The following is a 13891-nucleotide window of genomic DNA, read 5'->3' as shown; positions in this document are numbered from 1 at the left end:
TTATGGCAGAAAGGATTTCAAGGCAGTCATAAAATGTGTTACAAGTTTAAGGGAAATTTTCCAGTATAAAGCTGTTTTAGAATATTCTAGTTTCACCTTTAAAAACACGGGCACTTTTACAGTAAAACATTTTGTATTCTCCCTTTGATATTAGCCAACTTAATTTTTTTAATCAGTTTACTTCTAGCTCTTGAGGTGATAACAGGTATGACTGAATAAACCAATAGATTTTTAAATGTAAACCAATAGATTTCAAATGTTACATTATCAGCATTCATAAAGTTAAAAATATACAGCTCGCTCTTTAATCTTATTCTCTCAGATTACAGCTTGTATGAGTCCCAGGAATTTCCAGAGTAGCTGATTTTAAGTCGAATGTGATTCATAAAAATTCTTGTACTTTAATGACTCTGGATTACTTGTCAGTTGTTTGTGGTTGGAATCTGAAGCAAATGGTGATCTCATTTCCTTTAGGTATAATTCAGCTACTCAGGTTTCTTTGTTTATTTAAAATCTTGTTCCTTTTCCTTGCTGCCTACTGTTTTTCTCTTATCTGTGTTATCTGTGTGGGTAGAAGTAGCAGAGTGTATCAGCTGAGAGCCACTGGACTCTCTCCGGATGCTTGTTGACACTACTTGTTGCTTTGCAAGCAGCAGGAGTAGCCAGCCTTTATCTCTGAACTAAGCCAGTGTAACCAAAAACTTGCAAACTTGCTTTAGTCACAACAAGAAACCAACTGCTGTTGGCTCAGCTATTTTATTGCACTAGGAGAGAACATGGTTGAAGCTTTAAAACAATATAATGCCTCTCAAGCACAGTTTTGTTGGATACTCCAGCTGCATTCTTCAAAGCAACTGGCTGTCCTAGAAGTTGACTCTAGGTACAGGCTAAGCACCTGTGAAATCCCCTGTCACTGGGCCCATTTCATTCATGCGTAGAAAGCAGCTACTTGACGAATGTTCTTTTTTTGTATACAGTGTTCTGTTGTTTCAGTGAGCTGTCCGGATACGGATATTTTTTTGAACAGCAATGATCACATCTGAGGGTTTCTTCATCAGCTTGATGTGCACCTGCTTTTAAACTATGTTTTGTATCTCATTTAGCATTTATGAAAGTCCATTGATTATGAAAATCACTAATCTCTGATGTTTGTTGAAATTGCTCAGTTGAGACTGCTAATATCTAAAACGAAGATTAATCTGAGCTACAGATGTTGCGTCCAGATTCTAAATAGATTAAAATTATGTTTGTGTTTAGGTCTAGGCCTATCTTTAGTTTCTAGTTGCTGGTAGCACTGGGGGAAACCCAGAAAAGATGACTTCTGAGTCTGAAGCTAGAAGACAGAAGGCAAATACAGAGGTTTTTAGGGATTAAGCTGTGCTTCTTTTGGTGATCTTAAGTTCTGAAATAGGATATTTTTCAAGGGAATCCTACGTCTGCCTGCCATTTACTGCTCTGGAATAGCACATTGAAATCTAACATTGGAAATTTACAGAAACAGCTGGCTTGGATTATTATTTCTGCAGTGCGTCAGTCAATCAGATTCACATTCCACAGGAAAACCAACAAACTGAGAGCATGCCAGTTGGCAGACTTCTGGAGAAAAAAGATTTGCTAAAAACTGGGAAGAAAGCAAATTTTGGGGGATGAGTTCTGCATGCTGTATCCTGGTGATGGTGTATCCAGGGAAGCAGCGTACCCTAACCCCCTGTGCAGTACAGCCCAGGTGAGAAAATTGGCACTGCCCGTCTCTGCAAGACGCTGCCTGGGAAGATCATTTAGGATTCCACTCCTTCCTCCTCTGTGTTTGGCTTTCCTACTCATGAAGGAAGATAAATGCCTAAACTAACATAGACAGTTCCTACCTACAGGGAAGGAAGTGGTGATTTTACAGGCTGCCCTGCCAAGCAGCACTAATACCATAACAGGTGTCTTAGTGGAGAGACGATTAATTGTTCCTGCTGTCAGTAGGGTGTGACACTGCCTGCTCTTATCATTTTGGCCTCCAGGGAGAAAACAGCATGTTGTGCATGTCTCGCACCTCTCGGGTAGAATCCAGGAGTGTAGGATCAGCGGTAGGGAGCCCTGTCTGCCCGAAGAGTAGCAGGTGGGCTGAGTGTATCCTTTGCTGCTCACCAGAGATGCAGATCACCTGCAACCATGGCACAGAATTGTGCTACAGTCCTTAAATGCAGGATTATTTTGGCTGTAAATATCCAGATACCATAATGGTGGGCAGCAGTATAAATTTCTAAGGCATTAATTATCTAAATAAATACAAGCTGCAGAAAAATAACTCTGTAATCATAACATTGATGACACCAGTCATGGACTGTTATGAAGTACTGAATAAGCTCTGAAGAAAAAAGAAACCCTTGTGAATTTACAGCTGAAGGAAAAGGATACCAAATGCAAAAAGATGGGAGTGCAGGGAGCCCATAGGGCAGTACTGCCCAGCGTGTCAGGCAGAGTCTCAATACGCTTGCAAGTTCAACAAGCTGTTGAACAATTCAGAGGAAAAAGAGTTTTAAGGAAGAAAAAATAAGTTGCTTCCTGGGTGCTGTTGAACAACAGCATTCTTCCTGCATAAGTTCATAAAGAAACTGTGCTGAGAAGAAAGGAGAAACAGAATTAACTTGGGTAGTCTAATAATAGCATGTATCTTGGGTGCCCTAATAATAGTACTTATCTTTTCTCCCCCTCCCATTCCGTCGGATGTTTTGGCTGCAGTCTTCCTTTTTTTCTAGTTAGCTTCCTGTAACTTATTTCTAGTATAGACACTGCTACTTTCCCTAATCTTTGTTTGCTGGTTATTGTTTAAATTTTATAGAGTTTAAGTAAATACATCTCTAAAGAAAGTTGTGCTTGCTGTCCTGCAGGAACTTTAACACCTATCCTGTCTATGGCAGTCACAGCTTTTATTGATGGACAAAGAGGACAAAAAAAAAAAAGAAAAAAAGACTGATTACAGAGCCTTCTCATATATGATAAGCACAACAGAAAAAAAACCCAACACTTTTAAAAACACTTTTTGTTTGCAAAATAGGCCTTTTTATCATCCTTGTGCAAAGTCTTCCAGAGGGAGGTTCTGGCATATAGTGACTGATCATTAGTACCACCAAGGGTATTCCTGCCAGAAAACAGAAATACTTACTTTCTGTCTTCGTCCTCTGTCTCCACGGCTTTTTCTTGGCAATACTGATGACCACTTGTACCATTCTGTGATTTTGGTTAGAACTGTTGGAAATGACAATGTTTTATTTCTTCTGAAATGTATGTGGTTTTTGAGCAAAATATCTCAAATTGAGATACACCAAAGCCTCCCTCATTGGGACTTGAAACAGCTTTGGAGTGCCTCTTCCCTTTGTTCACCAAGAGGAGTCAGGAGTATGCTCACTTGCCTCTTTGGACCAAGAAGTGAGTGAAGCAGGGGAGATGGAGAAGGCAAGGTGTAGAGCAGAGTCCATGCTAATAAATCTCTAAGGCTCAGCATCTTGGGCTGCGTGCTGGTACTGTTGTAGTCATGATCAGAAAGGCAGGGTGGAAGGTGGCAGAGGGGCAGGGCGGGGGAAGAGGCAGTGTTAAGTGTCATTTGCCTTTCAGAAACTGCTGTGGTTTAGCCAGGAGAAGGGTAAGAAAGAAGTGTTATTAAGTAAGCAGTTGTCAGAAATGGAAGGAGAACACAGTAGCAAATGAAGGTTGTGCTGGAAAAGGTTGAAAGCTGCTTCTCCCTGGACTTAATATCAGAAAAGTTAGTAAGTGGACAGTGGAGGTTGGCCACACAGGTTATTCAGGAGGAGTCAGCATCCAAGGGATGAATGTGAGAGGATAGGCCTAGAGGGCACAGGTCATGAGGTGCTCCAAGAGTGAAAACAAATTACGGATGGTTGACTCAGTGAAGAACAGGCGGATGATAGAGGATGACTTGATCAGAGAGAATTCCATAAGAGAAGCCTTTGCAGGAGCTTTTCAGAGTGCAGACAAGAGAAGCGGAATTGCATTTGTCAAGGCTTCTGGCAGGCAGAGACGTTGCATTGCTTTCAATAATAGAGAAAGAAGGTGGAGGACAGTGTTTTTGGACCCAAAAGGACCAGGAAAGATGGAGCTCTGTTATAATTAAGTTGAGTTTGATCTTATGAAAGGTCTTACAAAAGGTGATGCCAGACAGATGTGCGGATTTACTCTTTGACAGAGTGAGGGAGGTTTACAGTAGAGGTGTAACATCACCTGCATAGAGATGGCTAATTAGTTTGTGTTTCCAAGTGAGATTAAAATGAAGGAAAAAAGGGAACCAAAAGAGAGCCATTTCAAGGCAAGAAGTGTTGAGTTAGAAGAGTATGAAGAGAGGCGGTGAAGGAGAGAGCTGTGGAACGTGGCCAGTGATGTGCAAAGGGAGGTCCCAAGCCTAGGAGAACAAGGACAGAGCTCTGCTTCTGAGCAGTTCTAAACGGGAGTTGGAGGAGAAACTCCACTGTTAAGTTTTTATTTGGTGAGCTCTGAAGTGATCAATGTATGAAGTAGTTGCAAATAGTGTAAAGAGTGGGATATTGTTAAGGTAAGACAGACTACAGGAAAGAATTGGATATTCCCTCCCAGCATCTGGTGATGAACATTCATGTTGTAGTCCAATAGGAAAGCTTTTGCCAGCCTATGTGAATTCCCCCGAGATAAACGGAAATTTCTAATATAGTCTGTGTAATACAATTCATTGTATGGAACTGCTTCTATGAATAAGCATTACTCAGTGGGAGTAAGGAACATCAGGACAAATCCTAGGCTACTGTATGATGCTGCACTGAATATTACTTAAAACTACCTTATGCTGCACGGAGTATTATTTAAAAGAAAACTAGCTTAGGGAGATCCTTGTCTTCTGTTCATTTCAATGGAATAGGTCTGGGTACCAAAATACCTACTAAATCAGAGACACAAACCCTCTTCTGAAATACACATCTATAGGCTCAGTTACTCCATAGCATGTTTATACTGGTGTAACAGGGATCAGTATTTGGCCCATAATAGCTCATTACTGTTTTCATATATCCACAAAATTATACCAAAAGCCCACTGTAGAACATATGTCCCCATGGAACAGCTTTTCCTGGAAAGCTACCTAGTTACTCATTGTCTCTTGGGCCTCATAGATCTCCCGTTTGTCTCTCTGCAGGGCCTCCTTCTCATCAGGAAAAGGTGGAGAATGACTCCTACCTTAGTCCACCCTCTTCACTGTAAAAGTTAGAAATTCATGCCTTAGGCTGAGAAGAGCCTGCAATCCAAATTTTTCCTCTCAGGGTAACTGCAAAAAGTGGGTGCTGCTACTGCTGCCTCTTTTGTCAAGCTCCTGCTCTTAGAAGATAACTTGATATGAATCTTAAGGGGGGAAAAGGTGTTTCATTCAGTGCCTGAATGTCTGTTGTGCAATGATTTTATAAAAGCATGAGCTCATATACCATAGGACGTTAAATGTTTTTAGGGGTGCTGTCATGGGACATAAGGACATCAAATATCTACCTTCTGAACCAAGCCAAGAACCTTTTTTTTTTTTTTTTTTTTTAAATATTTCCATGCCTGAATTTGATACGTGTAGAAATTAGCTGATTTTCAAGCTAAATTCCAATAAAGGCAATGTAGGCTACTAGGTCACTTGCTTGCTTCAGATAGTTTTAGGTGATTAATGCTATTCCTCTGCCTGCATTTCTTCCCACTGTGTGATTCATATCGAAAAAGGAATTTATCTTGTCTTTGACAGTCTGGTGATATATTAGTAGGTGATTCCACAATAGTATTCAGTGCCTCAGATCCTCAAAGCATGTCACTACATTAACATGAGATAATTCTGGAAAGTGAGGTTCATTAAAATGACAGTGCCGCAGTTATGGTTTCACAGCTCTCAGTTCTGGAGCTAGATAATTTGGCACACTTGGACCTCTGTGTTTCTCCACATTGCCTTCTATAGGCATGTTTGACATTTTTTCCCTAGCTGTGATATATACTGAGAAGACTGATTCCTCAAAAATGAGTGAGAAAATGCAGAAAAAGAGGAAGACAAAATCATTTAAGGAACATAAGAAAACCACAGTTTGAGCATGTGACATTCAAGTCTGTGTGAGCATATATATCAAGTATTATAACTTGAAACAGTTTGTGTAGCTTCAGACTAGCCACACAGGCAAACTTGGCCTTAAGGATCCTCAAAAAACTATTAAAAAAAAAAAAAAAAACAAACTCTGAGTAATACATATCTACAGACACTTTGAAAGGCAAAAGAAATATTATAAACTATGGTTTGGTTATCAATAAATGACATGGAAATTTTCCAGCAATTTAATAAAAGTGAAACTAAGAATAGATACCTGAATACCTGTTTTGACTTTTATGTTATGAGAGGCTTTCTTCTGATGTTAGACAGACGAATGCTGTTAGAGCCAGTAGAGTCCCAGGAGCTGTGACTCATCAGGAGCTCTGAGGCACCTTTGATGTGACAGGTAGTTCTCTGAACCCTGACATGAGATTTACCTTTCGAAGCAATAGTAATGCTTCTTTTAAAGAAGTCTTTCTAGGAAGAGAAGGAGCCAGAAAGCTTAGCAGCTGGAAGTCAACATCGTATTTTTGTTTTACTTCTTGACAACATAAAAGTGTTTATTGCTTATAAGCACTGCTTATAAGCAGGTGATTAACAATAGGAGTGTGTCCTTATCTGATACTCTATCCCAAAGCCTCAGAATGGTAGATCTTATGCAACAACCAAAGGAAACGGTGAACTCATGAGTTCTTGTATAGTACTATTGCCATCTCATCTCTCCTGAAACTTGTATTCCAACAGCAGGTCAATCTTCTGCAGCATCCTGTTGGTTTCTTAAGATTCCTGTACAGCAACATTGTGGCTATGGGAAATTCCACAATAATGTACTTAGAAGCTGAAGTTTTGGGTGTATAGGAATATTCTGAATGCTGTGGATCTATTTGGGCTGCCTGTATAAGCTAAAAATGATACCCACTGCAAAAGATTTGGTTCAGATCTTAGTGCCTGGCACATACGCAGCCCCCGCTTTTGTCATCTGAGAATTTCTGATTTGAATTTTCAAGTTTCCCAGTGGTTCTTGTCTTCATCATTCAGGGATAGAATGAGAGGTCAGTGCTGTTACTCTATCAGCAAAATAATGTCCCAGTTCCTTGTGCACAAACCTTAGGAAGGAAATTTGAATGTGTTAGCAGTTCAAGGCTAGGCTTATACTGTTGTTTTCTCATACTACTACTGTCTTTTTGGACATTCTTCTCCAGAAACCTGGTTAATTGAGTCTGTAGACTAATTAAATCTTTGGTCACTCTCAGAATGAAAAGTGACTTACTGCTTACTACCAATTAAAGCAGATACTTGATGTGAAATATTGGCTTCTTTGGCAGGCGTGTAAGTAGTCAAATGTATTTTAAATAAGCTCTTAAATGAGAATAGTTACAGCTGAGCTAACAGTAAGAAATGTAAACAGAAGCATCCATTACTTCTGATACAGCTTTATTTCATGCATATTCCTAGTACTTGACAAACATTTTTATAAGCACAACTTGCCAAAACTTTTGCTAATGGAAATCATAGCAGGAGAGTCACAAAACTGTAGGAGAGTGCCTAGGCTTGGCTGGGTTGCAGAAACAGCTCTGCTGTCCCATGTACAGCTGAAGTGGTTAGTGCTGGCATGCAAGCATGACCTCATGATAAACTCACTGATCCTCACTAGGAATTAACCATTTAACTACTTGCAGCCAACAGTCTATCACCAAGAGGAAGAGACTGCTGTCTTTCTTTTGCATGTCATAAGGACAAGTACATTTACCAGCATTATTGACCAGAGACTTAGCAATGAATTTATGAGCTGGGACAGTCACGTGCAATATGTGCACATGATATTATATGTGTAATTTCTGATAATAGTACCATGTAAAATTCCCCCACTAGTACTTTATTTGTTTTTGAAATGTGTAATATTACAGTGATCTAAGAGTTGCTTGGTTTGGTTTTGTCTGTTTCTAAAAGTGTTGTAAAGCCTAAGATATGGAAATCCAACTCTCTCAGAAAGTTTTAGCTATCTTGACTTCCTGACAAGGGAAAATCATCCTATTCAATAAGATATCCGTTCTGTTATAATGAAGCGTTTTGCAGTACCATTGAAGAAGGACACAAAGCAAGGGAAGCATAAAGATAGACCTGCTTTCTGCTTTTTCATTTGAAAAAACTTAATTTATCTTCCTGAGAAAAATGAATATCGTACAACACATACGAAATGCTACTGCATTTGAATAACCTCATTCAAAGTCTGTGGGACGGAATAGTGTATTTTGTTCAAACGCTACACAAACTGCATATGTTCTGCAACTTTGTTGTCTTAAGTTGTGAGGCCGATTCTCAGCTAACCAGCCAAGCACTCCTTCGAAATACTACAGGCAGAAACAGTCCTGCAGGAAGTGGTATTTGTGATTCAGTAGACGGCACCTTGCCCACTGAGTCAGTGTTGAGCCAGTGTCCGAATGTGTTTCTAGAGTGTGGAATATAAAACTAAAGTCCTGACTGTTTGTGGCCACTGGGAAATTCATCGAACTGACGAGATTGACGAGAACAGGGATATTAACCGCAACATCCCAGATTCCAGACGGGGATAATTACAACTTTCCCCCACATACTTCATTGGGAGAATTATTCTTCTCCTTTCCTCTAAGCTGGTACCTTTTTCCTGCACTTAGCTGGTCACCGTCCTCTAGGCATGTTGGAAGGATGAGTGCCACAGCTCAGACATGCAGTCTGTCTTTCTGTGGGCATGGCTGGAAGTGCCAGGCTTTGCACCTGCAGTTTTGCAATCCCATGACTTATCCCTCTTGGAGACTGTCTTTCTGGGAGACACCATCACTATAACCTGAGCTTTTTCAGCTGGTTCAATTTTGCAGCTGAAGGGATGCACTGAGGCATTTGCAGTACATTTCCTCTCAGGACTCGTGACCCAGTAGATGTGCACAATGACTCAGAACAGCCTTTTCTAAACAAAGTCTTAATTTATAGATAGGAATTGAATAAACCTCAGCAAAGTTTAAACTGAAGATGCTCTGCACATGTGATCTTTCCTACTGGCTTTCACATGTCCAGTACAGAATTGTTCTCTACTCAATAGGTTTTCTGTTTTTTTTTTTAAATCCCATTGTTATATAGAAAAAAAAATCCCAACTTAACAATTTAAAAATAAATTCTCAAAACAAATGTCTAATGTCTTTCGTCCACACACTAATTTATGTGAAGGTTTGTGACAGCAAATTTTGGTACCCAGATTTGCAAAGTAATGCCAGAAGCTGCTGTGAAAGATCACACCTTCAAATTCGAAGTTGTCCAACAGGCAGTGTAGGTGCTGTGATCCTGCATGTAGTTGATGACATAGTGGTTAGAATTGTAAATATTTTCCATGTTTAATTGTTCACAGAAATCTTTTTATCATTTTCCTGATTTTCATTTTTTGTAATTATGAAATAATACCTACCTGCATTTGACTTAATTTTAGAGAAATTTTAGTAGGACTCTTAGTAATGCTTGTTTTAGATCTGCTAGCATTATTGTTAAAATCATTACTAGCTACATATAAATGGTTCAAATTTTGTAGCAGGAAGATGTGTTTTGGACCATTTAGTTAACCATTGTATTCTTTATGTAATGGTTAACTTATTTCTGGAGTTATGGAACATATTAAACTTTAGGTAGCTCATTTAGCAGGTGGATATATGTGGAATTTGTCAACATGTGAGTACCTCCATTAATATTGAGAATGTGTTTAAACATTAGATGTATCATCTTAGCAAGAAGATGTGGTTCATCAAGGGTGATGCAGTAGCTTCCACAGCAGAGAAAGGAACATAAGCATGCAAAATGCAGTTCCCTGGGCACAATAGTACCAACTTTGAGCACCTGCTGGAACTAGGCTTGCAGGTCCAAGCCCCTTTGTTCTTAAAGGAGTAAATAATTCCATCAGAGTGAGGAATAGGATATTACTCAATGTGAAACATGATCAAGAAGTTCTCTTGGTGTTATATAAAGAACGCTTTGATCATGCGCAGCACACCAATTAACCCTGGTTTCTCTCCTTCCCCTTCCTTTATCTTCCCTTCACCCTCCAAAACAAAATTTTCCACTTGATCATGAAGGAAGTGAGGGAGCCTGGATGCTACATCAGGAGAGAAAGCTAGAGGAAGGGCTGGGTCACTTAGTCAAGCAAAGGGGAGGAGAAGGAAATGGTCCATGAAAAACGAGGTTCTAAATACAGGGCTTTGCACTAGAAATATGTTGAAACACTTCTAAAGAAATGAGGAAAGGGGATAATATAGGCAAAGCAATTTAATTGTATGCCATTAGTAACAGGGGCTTTCAAAGTCTGTGGCCTTGTGTGAGACCAAGTGCCAGCAACATAATATAGAGTGCCAGTTCTCACTATGTATTAATCAGAAATGCCAGTTGTTATGGAATTCCTGGTATCCCTTCACCCTGCAGTCCACCCACATACCAGCCTGCCCATGCTGAAGCTCACTAGTTGACCATAACTCCATTTTGATCAGAATCCTTACTGATGCCTTCATCTGTCATATCCTGCCTGTTTGCAGCACCTTTCTTTGTGGCTTCTCTCTCCCCCTCAGGTATGATGATTTAGGCTGCCTACATTCTGACAGTTTAAAAAACATACAAGAACAAAAGAAATGGATTGTGTCATATCCAGTTACCATATTGGTGTACATTGCATGTGTATATTAGCATCTGCTTATTTAAAAAATCAAATAATTGTTGGTCTTTGTACTGTGCAAACATAAGTTAATCTATTTCATGTTAGCCCATCCTAAGTTAAGCAGTTTTTCATTTAATTTTTCAAATTTTGCTTGTTTTAAGTGTTGCTTTTAGGGTATTTCTTCAACTAGCACATTTTCTACCAGTAGTTCTGTGAACAACTACAGAAGCCAAGCAACCTGTTTGTGAGCACGTTGGGTTTTTGTAGGCGTATTGCTCTTTCTTACTTCATAATGCTGAAAAGACTTACACAGTGCAGAAAATTAAAAACTTTAAAAAGCTCTTCAGTCAGAAATGCTGGTATTTTATACCTGTATTGCCATAGTGTGGAAGCTCACAGAGTACAGATGATGAGTTGGGCTAGTTGGTGAGAGCTGTGGGATCATGGACAGTGGAGTCCCTCTGCAAGCACTCCAGCTTCCTGACAAATTCTGCTCTTAGGGACTAGCAAAAGACAACTGAAAAAAATAGTAACATTTTGAGATTTTATGACTTCACTACATCTTTCCTAGCCTTTGCAGAACTGTGAAGATACAGATATCATGCTGAAGCAGTTATTCATTTCAGGTCATGGGGAAGGGTTAGTGGTTGAAGACTTACTGGAAAGGTCTTACATTGCCAAGTAACTAGGCAGCTCAAATCCCTTCTAACTTTAGCTTTAGGGAGATTTTTTACGGGTTATCAGTGAAAAATCATTGAGCAAACAAAAGGCATTGTCCCTTCCTGTACTAAACCTGGTTCATGAATAGGATTTGTTGCCACTTCCTGCACTCTGCTATTTCTGAGCCTCATGGGATCGTGAACAGGCAAAACTGTCATGTATCTGATTAAGAATTGAAAGGGCAGGCTTATTTCACCCTGTCCTTGGAACTGCAGGTTGAAGATAAAATGCCTAAGACAGGGCTTTTTACTGCTTGAGAATTCAAGCATGTGTCAGTGCTTACGGTTGGTGAGCATTCACTGAGTTTTGCAAGGAGATGAGTATCTGGCGTCACTCCTTGATGTCTGCTTACGTTGCTCTTATACAACTCACTTGCTTACAGTGGACCTCTTTGCTTTATGCAGCCTGATCAGCAAGCAAAAAGTAGATGCTGTCTCACCTAACTGTAAGAGTTTTAGCCAGGGTACACACAGCTCTGTGGGATGAAGGGCAACAAAGCTGGTGAAGGGTCTAGAGCACAAGTCTTGTGAGGAGCGGCTGAGGGAACTGGGGTTGTTTAGCCTGGAGAAGAGGAGGCTGAGGGGAGACCTTATCGCTCTCTACAACTACCTGAAAGGAGGTTGTAGCGAGGTGGGGGTCGGTCTTTTCTCCCAAGTAACAAGTGATAGGACAAGAGGAAACAGCCTTAAGTTGCTCCAGGGGAAGTTTAGATTGGATATTAGGAAAAATTTCTTCACTGAAAGGGTTATAAGCATTGGAACAGGCTGCCCAGGGAAGTGGTTGAGTCTCCATCCCTGGAGGTATTTAAAAAACACGTAGATGTGACGCTTAGGGAAATGGCTTAGTGGTGGACTTGGCAGTGCTAGGTTAATGGTTGGACTTAATGATCTTAAAGGTCTTTTCCAACCTAAATGATTTTATGATTCTGTTCTAAGATTCAGAGAGACTGAAGGTCAAATATTGAGGAGAAGCATGTCTTTTACCCAAACGTCTTTTTAGGTCTATCAGGGCAACTTCCCCGTTTCCTTCAGATACATAAACAAGAACATCAGGCTTAGTGGCAGCCAGAAGTTTCTGGTTTTTTTACTTCCTGGGAAAGAACTTCTCTTCATTCTTTCTTTCCTGTAGCAAACAAAGCTCTGCTAGCAGATTCTTCCCCAGTGGTTCACCCTGGTGAGAAATGATTGTCAGCTCTTCTCTGAAAGCAGCTAATTGATGTTGTTCGCAGGTGCAGGGTAACATCATTACATTTTCACAGTTCCCTTTCTAGCCGTGAGATTTCTTTCTGAAGTATGTGGCAGTAGGCATAGCCACCAGATGTAGACCTCTGTCATGCATATTACTTGTCATCTAGCTGAAGGCGGTCATATAGGAGCGTCTTACCTGACTCTGCCTCACACGTTTATTTGCCTTAACTTCTTATCTATAAATGCAGGGGGAAAGTAAGTTTTTCAAGGTCATAAGCAGTCAGGGTGAAGAGTAGGACAGAGACCTGCCTTTTATTTTAGTGTATGAATTTTAAGCCAGAGGTTTCCCAAACTGCTGCCTGAAGAAGGGCTGGGTTATTATTTAGTACAGGTCCTCATTCTGTTGTTTCCAGCTGCCTCAAAAAAACCTGAAAACCGTTGACACCTTGCAATGTGAACACATACAGAGAAGCCAAAGAAATGGAAGCAAAGGTCAACCATCTCCCCTCCACCTTTTCCTCAGACTTCAGGGGAGAATAAGTAATTTTCAGGCCCACTGGGTATATGTACCCATCAGCAATTATAAGGAGTACCATAGATAGCAAAGACAGGGAGCATTAATTTTCTTGAAGCTGCTGGAAACAACCATATCTTTAGCATTACAGACATTTATTCATATCCCATGCTGCACTTTCCTGTGGGTTGCTATGAGTTCCCATGGGTTGCTAGGGAGGTCATGAATGTGAATGAGAGGTAGGCATGTGACAGCAGCTATGAAAGAAACTAAGTGTAGGGCAAGCTCCATATTGAGGCGTGATTTCACTTGATCAGGATATTCCTGAAGAGTTCATAATCCTTCGATTGTCCGTGTTTCATGGATAAAAAGTCAAACCATTTAGAATGGATGATATTAGAAGTTAAGACAAGTTCATTGTCTCTAATGGAACTTGATAGAAATGTAGTTCCTTTTCATTGTCATTGTTTCAAAACAAAACGTTAGAAATTAAAGTCCAATTTTGACTCTTTTTCTCTGTTTTCTCTAACTTGGCAGAATTGAGCTCTGTTTCCAGGTTCCATTTATAAATGCTTACAAACATCCAGTTTCAAAACATGGGGCAAAGAGTTGATAGTTTTGACTTTACGAGAACTAGAAGGTGCCAGACATCCTGAAACCTCTTCAGCTTTGGAGGTGATCAGGCAGGAATGAGTTTCACACTGTAAAATTGTAGTCCACTTCAA

Source organism: Platalea leucorodia (genome assembly GCF_965183815.1).
Source record: "Platalea leucorodia genome assembly, chromosome: 4".
Lineage (NCBI taxonomy): Eukaryota > Metazoa > Chordata > Aves > Pelecaniformes > Threskiornithidae > Platalea > Platalea leucorodia.
The sequence above is the reverse complement of the archived record's forward strand: the minus strand, read 5'-3'. Positions refer to the sequence as shown.